The sequence below is a fragment of the Onychostruthus taczanowskii genome, unplaced genomic scaffold (genome assembly GCF_017590055.1).
Source record: "Onychostruthus taczanowskii isolate IOZ18803 unplaced genomic scaffold, ASM1759005v1 scaffold131, whole genome shotgun sequence".
Classification (NCBI taxonomy): Eukaryota; Metazoa; Chordata; class Aves; order Passeriformes; family Passeridae; genus Onychostruthus; species Onychostruthus taczanowskii.
In genome coordinates, this window is record NW_024498474.1 from 120,887 (window position 1) to 143,564 (window position 22,678).

Sequence of the window (22,678 nt, forward strand, 5' to 3'; positions counted from 1 at the left end):
GTGAACCTTCTGTTTGAAGGGAATATTGTAAATCCCCCTCTCTCTTTCTCACCCTCACGTGTCAGTGAGTGCCCACAGTGCTGCACTGTCCATCCCTGAGTGGCACTCAGTGGCACTGCCACCTCTGGGGCGTTTGCTCAGTGACTCAGTGTTTAACAAAGAGCTCCTGAGGACAAATAACTCACTTGTCCCCAGAGCTAAGAGAAGCACATGGTGACCTGCTGATGTTCCTGTGCACAGCTCTGCACTGCTCTGAACACAGGTCCCAACCTCCCGTTGGTGTGCACAGAACATGAGTGCCCTGCAACTCTGCAATTTTAGCTGGGGTTGAGAAGGACAGTGGTTTGCCCAGTGAGAACCCAAACGTGACCTCAACTTGTATTTGGTTCAATAATCTCCAGCACATTTAGTAAACTGCTGTTCAGAGGGGATTCTGTTCACACTCAGAGTGATACTTATCATCATCACCATACAAAATGGACCCTCTAGGTATTAATTCTTGGTGTACTCAGCAGTTCCTTTGCAATTCCATTGTCATCTGGCATCACTGTTCCATAAATTTAGAGTGTTGCTGCATTGTTTTGCACCATGACTCCTTATGATTTAGCAAGTCTAAGCAGATACAGCTGATTGTAGGAGCCATTTGCGTTTTCTGCTCTTGTAGAAGAGAATAGATTCTATCTAAAAACTTTTAAAACAGCACTATCTTTGCAAAGCTTAATAAATTGTTATGAATAAGCAAAATCCTCGGTTATGTTACACTCTGAATTAACCTGGGCTTTACATGAGTTTGAAACAGAAAAGGAATCAAAAAGAACAAAACTGACCACACACCAAATACAAGTCTGGGAAGGTTCCATGTGACAGGAAGCTCCAGAAGTGTCCATGCCTGAAGCACAAAGGAGAGAACTTGTGCCCCAAAAATTCTTCCAAGATGCTTTTCTTCTTTTTTTTTTTTTTAAATAATCTCAGAAATAATTATTTTTAAGTGCACTGACAAATCAAGAAAATCCTATCACAAAACTGCATAAACAGTGGGTAGATGTAATACACATTATTTACCCTTGCAGCCTGAGAAAAGAAATGTAGTTTCTCTTACATATCAGATTTTCAAAGCTGAAAGAGAAGACAGATCCCTCCCTGCCTGAAAGAACGTACAAGGGATGCTGTGTGGAAACAGAGCTCTCCTCGTGCTCCTTGAGTGCTCCAAAATGCACTGAAAGCAAGCACTTGGCAGGAGGCTCCCCGAAGCTGACAGGACTAAACCCAGGAATGGCCAATCACCCCAGCTCCAGTCTGTGATTCCCAGTCCCAGCAGGAGCTCTGAGCTCATTCCCAGCAAACCACGGGCTGGCATCAGCCCCAGGGTGCCAGGTCACAGCCATTGCCGAGACACAGCACAGCCCTGAAGCATTCCAGCCTTGCCATCCTGGATAAAAGCCAAACACGGGGAGGAAGGGAAACAAAGAAGCACCTCTGGTTTAATCAAGGGCTGAAAAGCCACAGGTTTCTTCTGATATTTGAACTAATCACAATGTAAAATTATCATTTGTCAGGATTTTCTAGATTTGCTGCAGTGTCATGGCTCTAGCAGAAAGCATGTACAGGAATGTGTTCTCAAGTTCTTGGCTAATGGGTTTCTGTATGTCTTTACCATATTTATTTGGATTGAAACAATTATATCAGAACTGCTTCCACAGCCTCTGGAACTCCAGCACACAACTTGCACTACAGCAAAACTCTCTCACTACTAAAAGAGGACCTCTGGCAATTTGTAGTTATAAAAAAAAGTGTATTTCCAGAAGGCAAAATAAGCATGTTGATGTTACTAAACATGACAGCAGGTCAGGCTGGGGACAGGGCAAACACTGAACTGGAGAAAGCCTCAGTAAATAATCCATATTCCCATCACCTGTCCTGCTAAAAAATGGGTTAAAGCACTGCTGGAAGTCATCTCTGAGCCAATGGTCTAATTTATTCTAGAGAAGATAAGGGAGACAGCAGCACCTGACTGATCAGGACCCTCTCCCCACACCAGGCTTGAAGCAGACTTGGATTTGCTGCCTCCTTTCCAAGGACTTCTGGGAAGTGAGAGCAAAGGAGATCTCACCTTACAAAGAGCTGATGGCACTCCAGATCTCTGGACTCAGGCGCCCTCTGGAGTTTGCTGGTGCAGAAGGACCCACGGAGGGCAGGGACAGGTCCTGGGGCCCATTCCATCCTGAGAAGGAAGACAGAGACCAAGTCAGTACTCAGGGGTTTAACAGAAATGAGAGTACAGGAATGGCTGGTTTTCATCCTTTGGCTGGAACCCAATAATGCACCACGTGGATCAGGCCAAACCAAACAGACCCTGTTAAGATTTTTGTCCTAATGACCACTCATGAGTGAGGATAAGGAAATACTTAAATAATGCTGCTGTGGAAAGGCATCTGAGAAAAATATCAAGCACTGCTGCCAAAGTACAGTGACAAATCCGAATGAGTTTGATAGAAGACTGCAAGACTGTGAAATAAACTTCATGGCATTTATTCATCATCCCAATAATCCTCACCAAACAGAGGCTGTGAAACTTCTGCAGACTGGGAGGTTAAGGAGAAGAATAAAATGTTGGTAGTAATATCTGTTTCCTCTACATTTTTATACTATTTCTAATTTTTTTTTTAAACTTGACTCCACTCTAGTGGAAGGAAAAATAATTAGGAAGAGGGAAAAATCAGCTTAAGTAAAGACAAGACTTGATGGTTGGGTAGCAGCTGGGATTCTGACGGTCTGGGGCACAAACATACACGGTGCCTGCAGGAGCTCCACAGTGCAGCCACCATCTGCAGCTCTGGAGCCACAGGAACAGCAGGATGGGAAACAAATGAGAGCAAGCAAAGAGAACTCTTGGTATTAGGAGTTTACCCCCTCTCCTTCCTCTGTTTAATTCTCTAGGGGTGAAGTGACCAAAGAAAAGATAGAACCAGATTGTCATTTATTCTGGCTGGGATTTGTCACAGCTAACTAAAGGTTTATAAAAGGTACAACGTGATTGTTGCAGCACCACCATCATCTCACTGAACTGCATACAAGTGCATGTACATTTAAGGAATCCATCTTCCTTATCCTGTGATGTGAAATGCCAAGCATTTTCATTTCAGGAGCCTGTGTTCTTTCCCCCAGGCTCCAGGAAAGCCAGAATGCCCCTGTCTATGCAGAGATCCTGCCCTTCTCATCCTGGTCCCTCTGTCTTTCCCAAGACAAAGCTGGCAGTGCAGATGGCTTTGTGCCTCTGCATGCAACTCAGAGATGTGGTTTTCTGCCTACAAAATGGTAGGTTTTTATTTCTGAGCACCTGCATGTAACATTGCATCCCCAAGACTTAGTCTGTACAATTAATATACTGTCCATCTGATGAAAGGAAACTCTGTTTTTACTGGCAATAACAAAGAAATTTAGACCAGAATAGTGCAAAATGTGTCTTTGAGAAAGGTTCCAACCATGGATGAGAATTTCTTACTATAGGAAAATGTTCCTAAAACCTTGTTACTGAAAAAAACAGCTATCTTGGAAAAAAGGATCAGACAATTTTCTTTAAAGCTCAGCTATTAAGAAGTGTGTTTGGGGTTTTTTTAATCCTTGGGAATCCACCTTCTCCTCTAGCAGCTTGGAGCTTTTTTCTCTTTATATTAAGTAAGTAAGGACAGATTTTCTTACTTATATAAAAAGGCTGTGGAAAGAAAAATCCTGCTTAATTCCTCACAGCAGATCTTTGAGCACAAACTTGCACATTGCTCTGAAAAATGGGAATGGAGTTCTGGGTGCAGCTTACAGACTTGGGCTCTGCTCTAGAGAGATACCTTAAGCAGATAAAGACGAATCTTATTAAGCTAAATCCTTTCACTTCTGCCCTTGGACTCAAACAGGCTGAATGTGATTTCAGGGAAGATCATATCCGAGCTTTGGGCTTTCCAAGAGCTGAGAAAAACACCCGTGCCCATTCAAATCCCTCTTTGATCTGGGAATACAAACCCTGGCCTGTGCCACCTTGTCAGCAGAGGAAGGGGCACAGGGACACACCTCTGGAAACAGCTGGAGAAATTTCAGACTGCGGTGCTGCTGAAAATAGTGATATTATTTGCCCAGTGGGTGCTTAATTTTCTGTGAGCAATGCTGCTGTTCTTTAGCTGTCTCCAGCATTTGACTCAGGAAAATGAACTGCTGTGTGGCTGACAGATGTCTGAGGGAAATCATGGATCCTGATCTGGGGAAAATGATGGATAACACTCTTTACCCATCTACTTAAGGTGCTTCTTCCTCATTAAAAATATCTCAGGGAAACTGAGTGCACTGTATAATCTTGCAGCTGTGCAAGTAAAATTCCCTTTTGGACTAAAACCACATCTCTGAGTTGCATGCAGAGGCACGAAGCCATCTGCACTGCCAGCTTGATCTTGGGAAAGACAGAGGGACCAGGATGGGGAGGGCAGGATCTCTGCATAGACAGGGACATTCTGGCTTTCCTGGAGCCTGGGGGAAAAGAGCACAGGCTCTTGAACCTCCTTCCTCCAGGGAAGTGCTATCAGTGTTGCCTCCTGCAGATCTTATCAGTAAACCCAGCCAAAGTTTTTTGCATTTCACGGATTCTGTTGGGTAACACCAACCAGACCCATCAGCAGGGATCAGTTCCTCACCTTCTTGCCTCTGTCCCTTGGTGGTGCCTATCCTAGATTTGCATTAAACTGGGAATTTGGGAAGCTGGAGTTATCCTGGAGCTCTGGGTGGGAGCAGGCTGTAACCCAGTGGGGTCTGGCAATGCTTCCTACTTCCAGAGCCTGAATCAGTAATACCAACAGGTTTTTACCTGACCACTGGAGAAGGATCCAGCAGCCATTCCATAACAGCACACAGCAATAATTACCCTAACACGTTTCTAGCCAGGGAAAGTGCTCTTTAAATCTCATGGAAAAATGGGTTCTCTTGGGCTGCAACACCCCTCTGCTAATTCCAGGCTCACAGGACTTAGACAATACTGAATGAGAGCTTCCAGCATTTTGCCATCCTCTGAACTCAGCTAGAGAAGTGACAATACTGGCTCTCCCAGCAGCAGGCAGAGCACTTCCCCTGACTGCTCACAGATCAGGTGTCACAAGATGTATCAGTTCTGAGTCTTTCTCACTGGAGCATCATATAAACATTTGCAGAAAGGGAGAAGCTGGAAAACTTTGAATTATAAAGAAAAGAGTTTGAATAATCACAAGCAAGATTTCAAAAACTGTGCTTGCAAATAAACACAAAATATTTCCATAAACCCAGTAATCCAGATGACAAAGTGCTCAGAAATGTTCTGCCAGAGGGCTCTGTTTTCCCCTTCAAGAAGTTTTGATACATCAGCAGCCATAGGCCTTAATTTACTGGTTTATGCTAATTTCAGTGGCATTTTGCTTCTGATGAGAAAAATCCAAGGGATCTAAAAATCTATGTCACGTTTCAAAACGAGTTTTCACTTAAAATGCATAATACATACACGCAAACAGATTTTGGTTTAGTCAAAATTTCTCCAGCAATACAACAACAACAGGAAAACAAGAAGGAGCCCTGGAAGGAGAAGAATAAATTGCCACTGAAGGAGGCTGGGGCTTGGGGTCATGGAAAACCTTTGCTGTTGTCAGACAATTCCCTTTTCCACTGGCCAGGCAACATCATTGCTTTGGGTCAGCACGTGGGGATCAGATGTGCACGTCCTTGGTTCTGCCTCCTGAAAGGAACTGAAGGATTCAATGACCTGTTGAAATAACTTCCAATTACAAATTTCTTTAGTTTAATGCTTTCTATAGGAAATAACCAAATTCTTGAGTTACTGATTTCACAGACCAGCTTTTTGGACCCACTCCATTCAAACAATGGTGATTACAGACTATTCTGAAATGTTGTTTCCATATAAGCTGAAGATATTTAGACAGACATGATCAAATACAGGATACTATGAACAAATTAAATGAGGTTGCATTTACAAGGCTGCAATAAAATATTTGCAGTGGCATTAGGAAAACTTTTGGGGAAACCCCCAGGTCAAGCAGGGATGCAGGAGTCCCTGACTCTAAATTACAGTGCAGGTTTGGATGATCTGTTTGCAGGTGAATATCACGGCCAGGTCATCAGGAGCAAGTCTCCAACCAGGTTCCAATGAAAAAATCACAGACTTGAACTGATCCTTGCTTCTGATCCCAGTTTGGAACCCGTGGAGTCTTTCAGTGTATGGCTTCAAGCAAACCTGGTGCTGTTCTAAGCAACTTTGGATATCAGTACTCTGAGAATGAAAAAGGGAAATTGTCCTTTGACCCTGATTTATGAAATCACCTGCACTCTTTTTAACCCATAAAAAGGGCATTTGTTTTTTTCTTAGCAAAAAGCCAATGATGATATTTTTCCAGGGATATTCTTTCCAAGGAGATTCAGCTACTGCCATCTATTGATAGATACTGTGAAGGGTCACTGTCAAAGTGCACATCTGCACCTTTTCTAAGAGAACTGTAAAATGTCAGGGGTGAGAAAAGGACACTGAAAGAATGCTTCTCCTTCCCAGCAGTGACAAGCAGGGATTTGGAACAGGAAGAAAATACCAGGAGTAGTTTGAGGGTGGAGTAAAGGCAGATTTTATTTTACAGGTAAATCCTCCAACAAGAAGGGTAACACCCACATGTATGGGGTGATCTGTCACTGACTGACTTCTCTGCAAACCAGTCTGAGATGTGTGGCTGTACTTTCCTCATCTGCTCATATTTAGATGAGTTGGTCAATGTACAGCTCTTTAACACCAGCCCAGCCTTTGGACAAGAACCTATTTCCAACCATCTGTGGAAGGAAGGCACTGACCTGAACTAATTACCTGAGATTAAGCCAATTTTTTAAAGGGATGAGACCAAAGCAGGAGATGCACTGAACTGGAACAAGAAGTGAGCTGTGACTTCCAGCAAAGCCCTGCCCACGTGCCAGGGAGCAAACTGTGAAGCTGAGGAGAGCAGCTTGGGTGGAGTGACTTCACGGGAGTGGAGGAGAAAACAGGGAAGCAGTCAAGGCAGAATTTAGTAATTTCCTGTTGTTGGGTGTCCCAGCAAAATACTGCCCTCCCTCAGTCCTTCTTTTGGTGTTCCTTGTGCTGAGCAGCCAACAGCCTTTCCCTCCTCCAGTCTAAGACCCAGGGTCTGACAGCTGCACAACAGAGCCAAGGGCTCCTGCCATGTTATGGCTTTCCCCTTCCCAAATAAACAACTTCCATGAACATTTCTCCTCTCACTGCCTCTTTTACCTTTGACCTTGCAAAAATAAGGATTTCTCCCTTCTGAAAACGAACTTACCTTGTCTAAAGAGAAATCTGCTTTATTTGATTTCACCTGGAATACAAAATATCCACTGCACACTTCCTGCACTATATCAGCATCTTGCTAATTACTTAAACAACACAGTTTTATTCTTCCTTTTTTTTTTTTTTTTTAATGTGACATACTGGGGAGAGGCAGAGTCTGTCTTCAGTTACTCATTTCATTTATTCAAATTACCAATACTTTGTAACCCAGTACTGCAAATAAAGTGCTCCAGGGTAAATCTGGAAGTCTGCTGTGTTAGGATCCCCTAAGTATAATACAATTAGAGCCATGCCATGAATGACTAACACTTCAGAAGCAATTCTTTCACAATGAGGTGAATTTCCACCTCACACCAAGTATTTGTCAGGTTTGTGTGTGCTGGTGCTAAGAAGATCAGAGAGATTAAATAAGCATTTATAATCATGAGGGGATCTTAGTCCTGTCTGAGGCAGCTGGGCTGGAAGGTGATAGAGGCCTGAGGGCTCCCTGTGTCCCTGGATCAGGCTCTTCAGAGCTTCCTGACCCCCTTGGCTACGGTCAGGCTCTCCTGGATGAGAAGACCACTGCAGTGCAGGCTGGCACAGCCACGATGGACACTGAGAAAATGAGGGGAATTAGCATTAACAGGACAGTTAGCTGCTCTCTTAGAGAGTGCTGAAGGCATGGACATCCCATCTGATGTCAAGGCTGTTCCTCAGGGAATTACAACCACTATTGCCTACTAGGAATACACAAGTCACAGGCACTGTTACCCAGCTTGGCTGGTTTTTATTTATGCTCCTGCAGCACTTTGACAGCGAGTCAACAGCTGAGTCACAGCTCCCAAAGCTCCTGGGCTCCCTTGTGTGAAATACATAAATAAAAACAAACAGTTCTTTGCTGCTGGTTGCATCTTCACTGAAATGCTATACAAGAACAAAAGGTCTTTCCCACTTGGAAACAGAGCTCCACACTTCTGGAGTGCCATTCCCATTCCAAGGGCTGCAGGCTCACCACAGGCCCTTCCTCCTCTCATGACCACCCTGTTTCCCTTTCCAAACCCAAGTTACACCAGTCACTATTGTAACAGCCTGCACACAATCTGCTGAGGATAAATACCCACCTAATGAGCCTGAAAAGATATGGTAATTTCTTAATTCAAAATAATTACATGGCTATTTGGGCCCTCCAAAATAAGGTATTACTTATTCAGCCCAAACAAACTGCTGTTTGCCCAGGGTTTGAACTCTGGCAAACAGCAGTGCAGCAGTCATCTGCATGCTGAATCCTGAGACAATTTTGTGTCAGATGTTTACATACACAGAACTGGAAACAAATATTTGTCAAGGCAACAAGCAGCTTTTAGCACAACCAAGGGGAAAAAACCAAACCAGAAAGCCCTTGGAAACAGGACTGCAAACACAGCCAAGGCAGAGCACTGCAGGGGCACCAGCTGGCTCCAAGTCACCCAAGTGCCCTCTGAAACATCCCACAGGCTTGAAAATGTTCCATAAGGGGATGGGAATTGTTTATTTTGGCTTGCCATTTGTGTCTGCTTGGGTGCCTATCTCCCCGTGTCACCTGGAGATACAGATGGAAAGCCACCACAGAAATGCAGATGGAAGGAGGAAAGGAAAGGAAGAGTGGGGTCAGACAGACCTTCAAGCCATTGATTTCAGCCAGCTTTCCTCGAGCCAACAGAACATCTCCCACTGGCTTTGGGGAGGGCTGAGCAGGCCTGGATTTCAGAGCATTAATGGAAGATTCAAAAATCATCTGGTGAGCACTAGTAGAGGGCTCTCCATGCATGTGCACCTGTATTTATATCTTTGGAGTTGCTGATTTAAAGAAGTGGACACAGATGGAAGATCTGCATGCCATTTCCTACTTCCAGGGGAAAAAATAATGAAATCAACTGAAATCTGATCTGTCCTGATTAAGTACAACTTGGGGGAGAAACAAAACTCAGTAGCCCATGCTTCTACTTAAAAAACCAGGCAAACTGAAAAAGCAAGATGCTCAGAGGCTCTCAGATGACAATATACAATATACCCTCTTTTAACAAGGATTTGCAACTTACAGCAGGGCGGTCCAGAGGGCAAGAACAGAATTACTGTTTGGCTTCCAGAAGCATTTCACATCTGCTAAGAGTCATCTGATGTTCTAAACCTTCAAGTCCATGCTTCCACTTAAAAAACCCGGCAAACTGAAAAAGCAAGATGTTCAGAGGCTCTCAGATGACAAAGAAATAATATATACCCTGTATTAACAAGGACTTGCAACTTACAACAGGGTGGTCCAGAGGGTATGACCAGAACTCCTCTTTGGCTTCCAGAAGCATTTCACATCTGCTAAGAGTCATCTGATGTTCTAAACCTTCAAGAAAGCAGAAAACACATGATTTTCTAACATATATGCAAAAATACTAAAACTTGACATGACTTAAATGGCAGCATTCATTTTTATGCATACTTTGAAATTTTTGTTTCAGCATTAAGTATCTCTTAATCTATTTGTATGTTACAGCTGGACTATTCCAGTACTTTCACTTAGCACTCTTGCTGCAGAAAAATCAGCATTGTGCTCTCTGCTTCATCTGCTGATGCTGTTCCAGGTGTAATTTGGAACACTTGACCTTACCAGAAAAACTGCAGCTTCCTATGGCATCAATGGAGTCATCATTAAAATCCCCCAACACTGTTTTGCATTGTTTGCAAACAAGCTGCATGTAAGAGTACAGCACACCACCCTGTGCTCTGCTATTTATGTCATTGTTTTCCCAGAAACCCCATTTTTTCTCTCATTATTTGTGTTTCTCCTGGCTCAGGAAGCAGACTGGCTGCAGTGGAAGGCTGCCTTCCTGGCAGCAGTTTCCTGCTTGCTTTCTCTGGGGCTGTGTCAAGAGCCTGCAGGGTCCCACAGCCCTTCCATGCCCAGGTGCCTTCAGGCTGCTTTCTGCTCCTTGTGCCAGCTCAGCTGCACTCAGCCTGGCTCTGGGCTGGAGCTGCCTTGCCATCCTGACACCAGCAGTGTCCGAGGTGCTCCTGACACTAAACCAGTGGCTCATTGCCATCAGAACATTGTGGAGCTCCCGACAGTTCTCTACATGGATCCTTTAAAGCACCACAAGAGGAGGAACACCCAAGCACAGGGTGCAGCACCCCAAATCCTGCTGCAAGCAGCAGTGCAAGCAGGTGCTGGTGTCCATTTTGAGTGATGATGTCCAGATTATTTTAAACACATCAGCTAAAACGTTGGCTTTTATTCTAAGGTGTCATTACATCCACTTGGATAAATTCATTTATCCATCTCAGTGCTATTGCTCGTTTCAGCTTGCTTGGGTTTATTTCAGGCCTGAGCTCTCTGTAATCATTTGTTCACGTTTATGACATTACACATTGTTGACTAACAGCTTCATTTTGCTGAGTTCCCATTTATTACTGTCACTATTACAGCAGGATTTAAATGTTTGTAACTTGCCTAGCATGAATGTGACTTCACTGACGTTTAACACTGATCCTGAAGGCTCCTCCTGGACTGTGTGTCACCTGAAGATCAAATACTTCTGCTGCTGGTTTTAAAATCAATTATCATCTTGCAGGATTTGGCTCAGAGGATAACCCAAAGTGAAAGGCAGGGAGCCTTAAGAGAGAGTTTCCCAATGCATTACATGAGATTGATTTTTCATGTGCAGAAAAATTGATGTTTAACACTGATCCTAAGGCTCCTCTTGGGCTGTTTGTCACCTAAAGATCAAATACTTCTGCTGCTGGTTTTAAAATCAATTATCATCTTGCAGGATTTGGCTCAGAGGATAACCCAAAGTGAAAGGCAGGGAGCCCTAAGAGAGAGAGTTTCCCAATGCATTACATGAGATTGATTTTTCATGTGCAGAAAAAAGAGGTCTGCTGAAGGGAAAAAACCCAACAAAAATCCAAACTCCCCAAACCAAACAAAAAACCTTCAACTCAGAGTCAAGTCTTTTCTATGGTACTTGAAAAATATGCATACATCTGTTTTTCAGTCACCAAAATTTTAGAATCTGGTGTAAAAAAAAATTAAATACTCATCAATATATCCCTTTATTTAATATTATGAAAACATTTAAATATTTAAACTACAATTTATCATTTTAAAAATAATATTACTCTCTCTGCTTTCCAATACTCATCGTTTCATAAACTGAATCTGAACCGAATCTCCAAGTTCAATAAAAATATTGAGGCAAAATGAAGTGCTGTGCTGGGTGATTTTTCATCAATAGACAACCAGATAAAAGCCTTCACTTTCAGAGTCATTCCTTGTCCGTATAAATGACAAATACAGATTAATGGAATCCTCAGGAAAAGAATCATACAGTATCCTAATGGAATGAGCAAATGTTTCATTGAAAATACCCTTTCACACTAGGAACCATAACTGTTCTTTCAATTCCCAGCAAGAGCATCCATTTGCCTCACGCTCTGCATTAGGCTGGAAAACATTTTAAGGCACTGAATTTGAAAACTGTTGTGGGAATTATTCCCACGTGGGTCAGCAGGAGGGCCACTAGAACCAGACCAGAAGCAAACACAAGTGGAATGCAGACTGAACAGCGTGCTGAATCACCCATGAACCAGCCCTGAGCTGCAGGGCCTGCTCAGGATCCCCCCATCCCTGGGGACTCTGGCAGAGGCAGAGCAGGAGGCAGAGCCACGGGAGGGGCCCTGGCTCTGGGGAGGGGGAGCAGCTGCAGGCACAGAAGGTGCCAAGGAAAGGCGAGGCCAGCTGGGCTGGAGAGAGGCCCAGGGACCAGAACTGCTCACCTGGGAGCAAGGTGTGGGAGCAGGATCCCAGGACTGCCCTTTCCTGGCCTTTCCAGCTGCACAGTGCTCCAGGTGTCCTCTCCTCAGCCCTGCTGCTCCTCAGCCTCTCCTGCCCATGCTGGAGCCCCATTAATGAGCAAAGAGGCACTACAGGAGCAAGGCAGCGCTCCTGGGGGACACAGGGGGCCCTGCCAGATGCACCTAGTGACAGGGAAGTCATTTCTGAACTATCAACACACAATTTTACCTAAAAATGACTCTCAAAGCATTTTCCTAATGCCAAAGCTTTCCTCAGAAAATTGAGTACTGGGGTCTGCTTCAACCACACTGGGACAACACATTTTGCTTTAAAAACAGTGATTTTCAACTGCATTTTCTTAGAATGCTTCCATCAGGGAATTCAGACGTTTTTAGCACAAGAACTTGAACTTGCTGCAGAGCTGTGCATGCCATTACCCAGTCACACACATCCCAGTTACTTCACCCTGGGAGAGCTTCTTCCCAGCCCCACAGAGAAAATTGGAGGCCAGTCAATACTGGGGAGAGGAAGGCTCATGATGAAAGAAGAGGAACCAGTTCACTTGAGGAATGCAGTGCTTAAGTGCAATCAAAAATGTCATAACAAAATATGTCAAAATATGTTTCCAGATCAATGTTCTTTGAAATCTCCATTTGCCAAAGGCAGATGCTAACATTTTTGTCTTTCTGGAAATAAAAACAAACACTGAAATATCCAAGGGGAGGAAAATGTGCAATTTTCTCTCATCTGCTTGTGCCCACTCCCCATTTTAGGACACAGCCTGAGTCATGGAGGCCCTTAGCAGGGAGGCTAAGGGTAGAATGGTTAAAGACTCATAATCTGAGCTCCACAGGCCAAGTTAGTGTGACAGACATGAATCTGGAGAGCCCTGTCAGTGCAATGGAAGTTTTACCTGGGGTAGAACCTTCGTGACTGAAATCTCAATACAGATGAACATGTGTATAATGGAACTGTTCATGCACAAACAAGACACTGAAAGCCAAATCACAAAGATGCTCTGTCATCAGAGCTCAGCATTAATTCACTTTCCAATGCCAATTTGTTATCACAAACGCTCTCAATTAAAATGTTTTGTTTGATACAGGGGGAATTAAAACAATCTTTTTATTCTGATGATAGAGATGCACTTAGCAGAATAAAAAATAGTGATTTAATGGCTACTTAATGGTCTGAAGCTTTAAATGAACAAATCATAAATTAAGGCTTTTGTAGCCTTTTATGCTTTCCCATTTGGATCCTAAAAAACCTATTTGCATTCATTGTGCAGGTCTGACACAGAACACCTTGCTCCCCAGTGACATGCAGCTGCATTCCAATATTTGTCTCCAGACTGAGCTTGACACTGCTGCCTTGGGAAAAGCTTCTAGTTCAGGTGTGGGACACAGCCTCTCCTTGGACAGAAGGATTTCACACTCTCCAGGTGACTGAGCCTGCCTCCACACCCAGACTGAATCACACTACATCCATTTCTTTGTCTGCAGCTCACTGCAGCATTTCAGACCAGGCAGGGGGGTGGATCTTTGAAACCCCCTATGAAAACTGAGCACAAAACCTGGGTAAGTAAAAGCTAAGTTTGCATTGAGAGAAATTCTTTCCCAAAAGTGTTGGCAAGCACTGCTACTTGAACCAGATCCATGAGTCAGTCTTCCTTTCTTCCTGAGTCACTGTTGATTACAACACATCACTAATTTAGCAGATAGGAAAAAACTCATTAAAAATAACACAACTCACACATATATTTGTGTGTTTAAAGATTCATCTTGAGTTAAAAATATATTTTTTTGATTAAAGTATTTTGAGTGGAAAAAAAAATCTGAAAATAAATAGTCAAAGCTAAAAAAAGAGAAATCCCTACGCATTTTCTCTCTGAATATGGTCTGAACATCTAAAACAGGATTTATTGCATTCTTCTTTCAAAATACATAATTCAGTGTGTTCTACAAGCAGAAAGTGTTTTAATTCTATTACCAAGAGGAAAAATGACTGTTCTAACAATTCTATTCCATTCCCTGGGGCTTTTTCCCTCTTCTGGGCACTCTGTGCTGATCCCTTTCCCTCCAGGCACCTGCCCAGAGGCGTGTCCAGCCGGCCCAGCGGTGCCACCGTGGCCCTGTCTGTGTGCTGATCCGTCCCTCACGTGGGGTTGGCATTATTCCCCCGTGCCCTGCCCTTACGGGCTGTGCCACCTCCAGGTCACTTCAGTCCCTGCTGCCTCCTGGGCAGTTTCCTCCCATTAAGGAGCTGGGTTTGCAGTGATTCCCCCTGACCAATTACTTCTGGAAGCACCACTGTGCCTTGGCTCTTGTTCCCTCTCTCAGATCCATTTTCAGCTATTTCGTGTCTAAAGCCTACCAGGATTACACAATGACAATGTCAGTATCTCAATGGCACCTGAGAGCTTACATCCTCCTATTTCAAAACCCCATTATATTTTTAAAAAATAATAAATAGCCCCATTTTAATGTCACAGAAATTTTTATGTGGCTCCTCTGTCACAAAAACCTGGTCCAGCTGCCTCTGGGATTGTCAGCACAGTAAATTGATGGCACCAACAAAACAAGCTCCACCAAACAACATAATTCTCCACTTTTCAGGGGGGAAAAATGCTGCAGCAGCAGCATCTCCTGCAGTCTGATTTTTGATTAAAGAACCAAAACAAAGCAGTGAAAAAAACCAACAAAACTTATTATTAGGCCTTCAGAAATCCATCTGCTTAGGGACTCTGATATTTTAAATGAATTGGTCTATGGTAGCCCACAAAAAAAGAAATTTGCATAAAAACCAAGTGCTATTAAATGTTCTGACTAGCATTCATTCACTCTTGCTGAATTCACAGATCACAAACTGTGGAACAGACCAAATTTCAGCTGTGACAGCTGAGCTGCTATGGGGTGTTAATGCACACCAGCCCTGGGAATGAGTTTTGTGGGAGGTTAAAGCTTAACTGGCTTTTTACACTCAGCAAGGCTAACTGCACATTTTGTGCCTTCCAGATCACCTCCAGTGCTGTGCTGCTTCAGGCAGGCAGTCCTTGCCTCTCCTAGTGAGGCAGCCAAGCAATGGTGTATCCAGACACTGAAAGTATCCTCCAAGAGCCACTGAATTCACTGCTGAGTAACAGCAAGTACAAGCATTTCTAAATTAACATAATGCAGGTAATGGCACCCCAGCACACAAGATTTCTTCCGGTCAGAAGGAAATTTCATATGATACTTTGTAGATATGATACAACATAGATTGTGTAATAAATGTTATAGGAGAAGTCAAAATTACAGGGCTCCTCATCATTCAGCATCTTAGGAGCATTGTGTTCTCAAAATACAGAGAATTAACCCTAAAAGACCCCAGAGTTCTCTCCAGCAAGTGGTGCTTTAACAGGGAGTTGCTCCCAGAGCTGCTGCTTTCTGTGTACCTTGGTTCTTCTCATTTCCATCTGCCACCTCTGCCCCAATCCCTTCCACCTCCATCACTCCTCCCTCCTCTGGGTTATCTCAGGATCCACATTCTACAGAGACTTTTGGGGCACTGGGACATGCCAGAGGGGTTCCGATATCCTGACATATGGGTTTCATGTAGGAAGCACTGCAATGACCCCAGAAGCTGACCCCTCAAGGGAGAGGGTCCCTGGTGACAGGGAAGAGCCCAAGTGCAGCCATGCAAACAGCTCCCCTGAGTGATTTACCCCAGAGTGACTGCAGCTCTCCCTGCACACTCCATGTTCCTGTGCCTGGCACAGTTTAAAAGGACCATTGCTCCCTCCCAGGTTGCCCCTGAGCCAACAGAAAACGCCACTGAGGCAGGTCCTACCTTAGCTTTAGACCAGGCTCTTTCTGAAACAATTGTGCATCCCACTTTCAGGGAATCTGACTTCCCCACCTCGGTGTTCCAGCACGGAGTCAGACCCTGCCTGGGAACTCCTCCCTGCTTCCACAGGGCAAACACAAGCTGCAAACTCCTGGCCCCAGCAGCATTTTGGCAGGAAATCCTAGAAATCAAGAGAGATTTGTAAAAGCAAGCTTTTCCACCTGCATTTTCAATATTACTATTTAATTTGCAAGTTCTCTGCCAAACACTCTTTCATGCAAGTCCATTGCGTTTTTCTGCTAAAGACTGGCTCAACAGAGGAATAAGAATATTCTAAGAAGTCACCAGACACAAGAATGGTAGAAAGCCAAAGAACAGTTCCAAAACTGCCAAGGATTGATAGAAACATAAGGAAGGAACAACAAAGTGCTCCAGTGAAAAGTTCTGACCAAGAACCCTTTCAACCATGACGTGGATTTGCAAGGAGATGTTAAACAGCAAAGAATACTAAAAATATGTCAGCTCCTATCTGTCGCCCTGATTTTATAAGACTTTGTTAAGCCTTCTGATGTTTGCATTCTTTCAATAAACTTTCTCACACACAGTCATGTCAGCTCCTATCCAGCTGCACAAAAAGTGTTTATTCCCTTTTAAATCCTTAATATTTTCAATATTTTCTATTTCTGAAATATGGCTGTTGATAACAGAGTGCACCAAGATGTTATTTTGATACTTACAGGAACATCCAATCTCCACTAATCAGAGAAAAAAATGTTCCATCAGTGATAAAAATCCTCATTCCTTGAGGTACTGGGGGCAATCACTGAGAACAGATTACAGCACCATGGTGAATACATTTTACTAGCACAGATTTCTACAATACCAGGCAAATTTATGAACAAGATAATTTTTACAGGCTGTATTTAGCATTTACTTTGCCAATGATATTGCACAATTTGGGTATTTCACTAAATGTAAGGCAAAAACAAACTGTGAGCACAGACATATGTGAGTATAAATACAGATGTACCTAAATCCTTATCAATGTTTTAGGGTTTATATTATCAATTTTAAGGCTTTGATATTATTGATGTTTTACAATAACAGCACAAGGGAGAGCCATGCTAGCAGCTCTACACCAGAAGCTTTAAATTTGGCTAAAAGCATTCTGGTTTAGCTCGTGTTTTATAATTAACATTAACAATACTGTTTTCCAAGGGATAACATTTGGGCAAACAATCAGTAGTTCACAAAAAGTGCATCAAAGTCACCAATTTTCCAGTTTTCACAAATGTCAGCTTATAAATTACCAGCCACTTAAAGTAAAAAGCTTCTGGTACAACAAAAGAAACCACAGCACTATCTGAAATATTCTGTGAGCAGCTGCAAATGATTACTGCCCAAAAAAAGGACCAGTGGAAATATTTTTCACACACACACAGAAAAGACAACACATAAAATCACCCTTCAGAGTCCTGTGTGTGTTTCAGCTGGTGAAAGACTAACTGAAGTTTTTAGCAAAACTTCTTCTAAAAAATCAAAAACTGACATGAATACTGGTATTTTTTTATAAAGGATCCAGGGTTTTGACTAACACTGTTTTTAAGATTAATATCCATATTAATGACAACTTCTGTTAAGGAAGTTCCTCTGAATTGAGTACATAGAGATGGAATCATTAAAAAAATATTATAAGGTCCATCATAATCCATTATTTAATTGGAGTGTGTTAGGCTGCTTTAATGCACAACCCACTAAATAAGTTTTATTTCAGTGCTTACTACCTTTCCTGTTGTGAAAAGAAAGCAAGGTTTCAAAAGTTACTGATGAACATTCAAACATGGAAACAACACAAATGTTTTAAGTTCTATTACCCTGCTCCTGTCCCCTTGTAAGGAGTAACTGAATTTAGAGAGGGACAAACCAAGGGAGGTGCAATCAGACATCCAAATATAAAATTCCCACAGTTTTGGTGTTGCTACTGTTGCTGCATTGCCAGAAAGCAAATTGTTCTCCTGCAGATCTCCAAATCTGCACTCAGAGCAAGGGAAAGAAGGTGCTGAGCAGCCAGCAAGAGATGCACCGAGCTGGATTCATCCCTGGTGCTCCAGAGTCAGCACCTTCCCAAAGCCTGCACAGTGAGTGCTCTCCCTGCTGCCTCCCGAGCTCTGGAATGCTCTCACCAGCACCAGGCTCCTTTTCCCATCAATATTTTGCTGGCTTCTCTCCTCAGTGATTGCTTCCCGTGAGCCTCGAGTGCATGGACAAGAACAGACCTGCAGCTGAGCCACGGCTGAAATTCCTCAGGAGCTTCCATGAAACGGGCTTAGCCTGAAAAGAGATGTTCAGTGGAGCTGTGGGAGTGTTTCTTTATTCCCAGCTCCTTGTCCCTCACCAGGACAGCTGAAGCTCTGCCACTCTGGACTCTTTACCAACAGCTCAGCACGGGGCTGGTCACTAACTCTCTGACCTGCATGTTCTCCTGCAGGAACAAAACCCTAAATCTTGGGCTTTTTTCCCTTCTTCTTATACTAGGCTAAAAATAAATTGCCATTCTTGTCTTTGAAAACAGTCACAAAACTCCATGGAAAAAAACTACTTCCAAAAAAATCTTTGCTTATATTCACTTACCAGATATGTCAGTTTTGAGAGTGCTCAAGTTGAATAACTCAGGACATGACAGAAAAAGCTGAAATTGTGGATAATGGGAAAGAATATTTCACAAACAAGTCCACATCCCTCTTGAGACATTTTAAGTAAACAGAGCACTATCCACTTTATAAATTATTATTATTATTTGCTTGAGAGTTCTGAGTTTGTATCAAGTACTTAGGTCAAAAGTTTAAACATGAGTTAGAAAAAATGGGCGCTTTTTATCCAATATAAATTTTCTCAAGAATTCTGTAAGGCAAATAGATGGGTTTCTGTCCCTGAGCTCCTTTAAGTATTGATTCTAATCCACCTCCACAAAGCCCTGCATTACTCAAGGCATAACATACTTATCACACACACAGTTTTTAGACTTGACAAATACATATTTTCAAATTGATCTTCCATAGCAGTCTAAAAAAAGCTGCAGCTTTCCAGATTGATTTCTGCTGTTCTAACCTTTTGCAAATCAGTCTGGTATCTTTTTCTGTTTCACCCCAAAATATCTGCCAGGCTTGGAGAGGCAGTGCACAGCTGCACCACCAGGATACAGCTGCTCCCTTTCAGGCCTCAGTCCCGAGCCATTAACAGCAGTGGAAGGTTTTTATTGACTGCAGTGGTGGCAGAACAAGCTGTACCAGGATATGCTGCAAATGGCATTTGATGTGCTCTGGCTTTTTCCCTTCAGATACCTGTGTGACCACAGGGAAAGACAGCTCAGCTTAATTCCTAACTGATTTTTAGAAGAGGGGCTTTTTTCCCAAACAATTACCTAAATTGAGTTTCTCCTGATAGCCAATTGGCTCTAAGAGTGAACATTTTCTGCATTTCTGTTTCCTTTTCAGTTCACCAGCTCTCTTGGGCCTCACACAATGATGCTCAGCAGAACCCTGAGAGACTCTGAAGACCCTGCCCTGCTGAGGGCTGAAGGTGAGGTCAGTGTGGGAGTGCACTCATGACCTTTCTTGTTCCAAGCTCCCAAGCAATACTTTGCTTGCAGAAAATGATTTTTTAGCTTTTCTGATTTACTCACCCAAGCATTTCATCTACCTCAAGTGGAGCTGCTCTGCAGCTTTGTTGTGGTTCCTATTTACATCTACCACTATAACACTACTTGATAATTCAGGACAAATTCCTCAATCCTTCTTGTTTTGAAAAGCTTTCCAAAGCAGAGGTAAAAGCTGGAATGCTGTGGCTGCTGCTTGTCATTTTGCTCTGATGCCAAACCCACCAGAAACCCAAGCTGCAGCTCTCAGCCTCTATTTCCACCTTCCATCCTTCTTCCACCTGGCTCTCAAGTGCCTCCCCTCAGACCTGTGCTGTTCTCAGGTATCAAACTGCAGCCCTTTCACTTCCTCTGCCCAACTTCAACATCCACTGAACACACACCAGTGACCTCAAGTTCTCAGCCCAAGAGCAACAGCAACAGCAGCTGGTTCCTGCAAAACTTTGGGAAGTTTGCCACTTCATTTATTTAACTATTTTTTTTTTGGCAGAACATTTCAGTCAGACCAAAACCAGTAACGTGCTAGATTGTAAAATAATTTTAGTGAAGGTTTGTGTTTTAATTTAGTGAAACAAAACACAAAACTAGGAAAAAAGTACTGAACCTTATCTTTTCCTTCATTGTAACAAAATAATAACTAAAACAACTCTCTCAGTCATCCTCAGTAAAAAGGCTTTACATTTTGAATTTAGCAGCCAAAGAGATAAATCAGGAGGATTCAGTGCTTCTGAGGAGCACTGAATAGCAGCAAAAGAAATGTTATGTTACCCTCAATTCTGCACTGTCATGTTGCCCTTAATTCTCCAGTGACAACCATCCTGATTTTTTTTGGTATATGCTTTAAAATTCAAGCATAGAATTTTTTGTTTTAAAAAACCCATTGTGTGTATATATATAAATATTTAAATAATAGCTGTGAGTTGTAAGAACACACAAAGTGAATTTTGAGGAGCAGAGTATTTTGGCACATATGTTCATTCCATCTTTTATATTTTGCCTAACACAAACATCATTTCTGTTTCTTCCGTGGGTAAAACCTGTAGGCACAGGTCACTGCAAGCACACAGAGCTGGGATTTTGTGTTCTCAAGGTCTGTACAAAACAGATGGAGGCGTTTGCCAAAGGTTAAATATTTCTTATCGGCTTCAACCTCCGTTATTGATCTGGAGATTTATGGCTAAAACTGAGTAAATGATGTGACCTTGAACTAGAGCTCCTTGGATATAAAATGTAACCTGACTCAGCCCTATTTTATATTTTATTTCATTAGACATATATTTTGACTTCTTCCCATGTCACTTGTGTTTTGAGGGAGAGGGTAAAAGGGACACATTTGGATTAAAGCTGAGACCTCACAGCACTTTGTGTCATGCAGTTCGAGGGGGGCCACAGACATTCTGGCCTGGTTTTTCTTTTAATGCTCCACAACCCCACAGAGGTCCCTGCATACACCTCAGGTGTTCCAAGGCTCTCACACAAGGCAGTAGGAGTCTGACAATCCTGCTGACATGTTTATTCCATAAAGTGGTGAGCCACTCCAAGAAATCTCAGTGGCCATGGCTGCATTTTTAAGGAAATGCTTTGCTCTGACTGAAGGTGGTTCAGGTTTTAGAAGAACAGCTCCAAAATGCTCTGGTGCCATGCAGGTCCCCTACCCCACCCAAGTGTGTGTGAGGGACAGACCAGGACGTGGCAGCTTTGCTCGCACTGACCTGGAGTCGCGGCTCCACCCAGCTGAGGCAGCGACTGGGATCAGCAGAGCTGGGATCAGCAGAGTATATATATATAGGAAAGCTCTGCTGGGCCCTTGAGCCACCCAATCCTCCAGGCCAGGGCTGCTCTGGAACAAGGAAACATGCCATCAGAACTCCTGTGTGAATGGAACGTGTCTGCCTGGAAAATTGAACATGTATGATGCTGCATTCTCCACACGAGCTGGAAAGAAAGTGTTCCAATAATGAAATATTAATATTTAAAGTAGAGCAGTACAACCTCAGAACACAACATATCACAATAGAGTTTAGTCACCAGCAATAACTGTTCTGCACTTGAGGACTAAATGTGCTGATGTAGAACAAGGAAACAGGTAAGGACTCTACTTTTACTTCCACATATCTAAATTAAAATTAATTTTAATTAAAGTATGATTTGTCTGTGACAATGGCTGCCTTTTTAATGGTTAATGCTCACCTTGAGTGCAATTATCGTTTAAACAAAGCTCAGTGACTCAAAGAAGCTTTTAAAATAAAGAAAGACAGGAAGGAGGCCTGGATGCTTCAGGAAGATATCCAGGTGCTGCTGTATTTACCGTGGCATTCCTGGCCTTCCCAGAGCCAGCCTGTCCTGCCCCCATCAGCTCTCGGCTCAGCGGTCCTGCTCTGCAGGCAGAGCCCGGAGCAGCGGCAGGCACAGAGCTCCGGCTCCAGCCCCGCCGCTGAGGCGCTCCCTGGCTCGGCACAGGCGCTGCCTCTGCTCCCGCAGGAGAGGGAACGAGCCCGGCCCATCCTCAGCAGCAGCACCGGGGCTGCTCTGACACAGGCAAGGGTCAGTGGCAATTTAAACAATTCCCTGAGTCAGGCTTATCTCAGCAGTGGGACTCCTCACAAGCTGCCACCTCCCGGCACCAGGCAGTGAGGAGATAAGCCAAGGGCAGCTGCTGTGGCCACCCAAAATTCGGGTGACTAAAATCAGCAGAGAGTTAAATCCAGGAGGGGGATGGCAAGCGGGGTAACTGAGGGAAGGAGAGGTTCTGGCTTCAGCTTCTTGCCCAACATGAACTGAATGGACAAGAAGAAACAACCTCCTGCCACCTCTGCAGTTCAGCCATCAGACTGGACAACAGGCACACAGAAATTTCCCGGCCGGCTGAGCCAAGAGCAGCTGGAGCCAGCGACAGCTCAGGATCAGACACAGCCAACTCCACCGCTGAGTCAGCAGTTTCAGCTGCTCTGCTCTGGGATTCCAGGGACTTTGTGCATCCCACAAACTGTAAAATCCAGCACTGAGGGAGCCACACCCACAGAGACAGGAAGGGGCAGAAGTGATA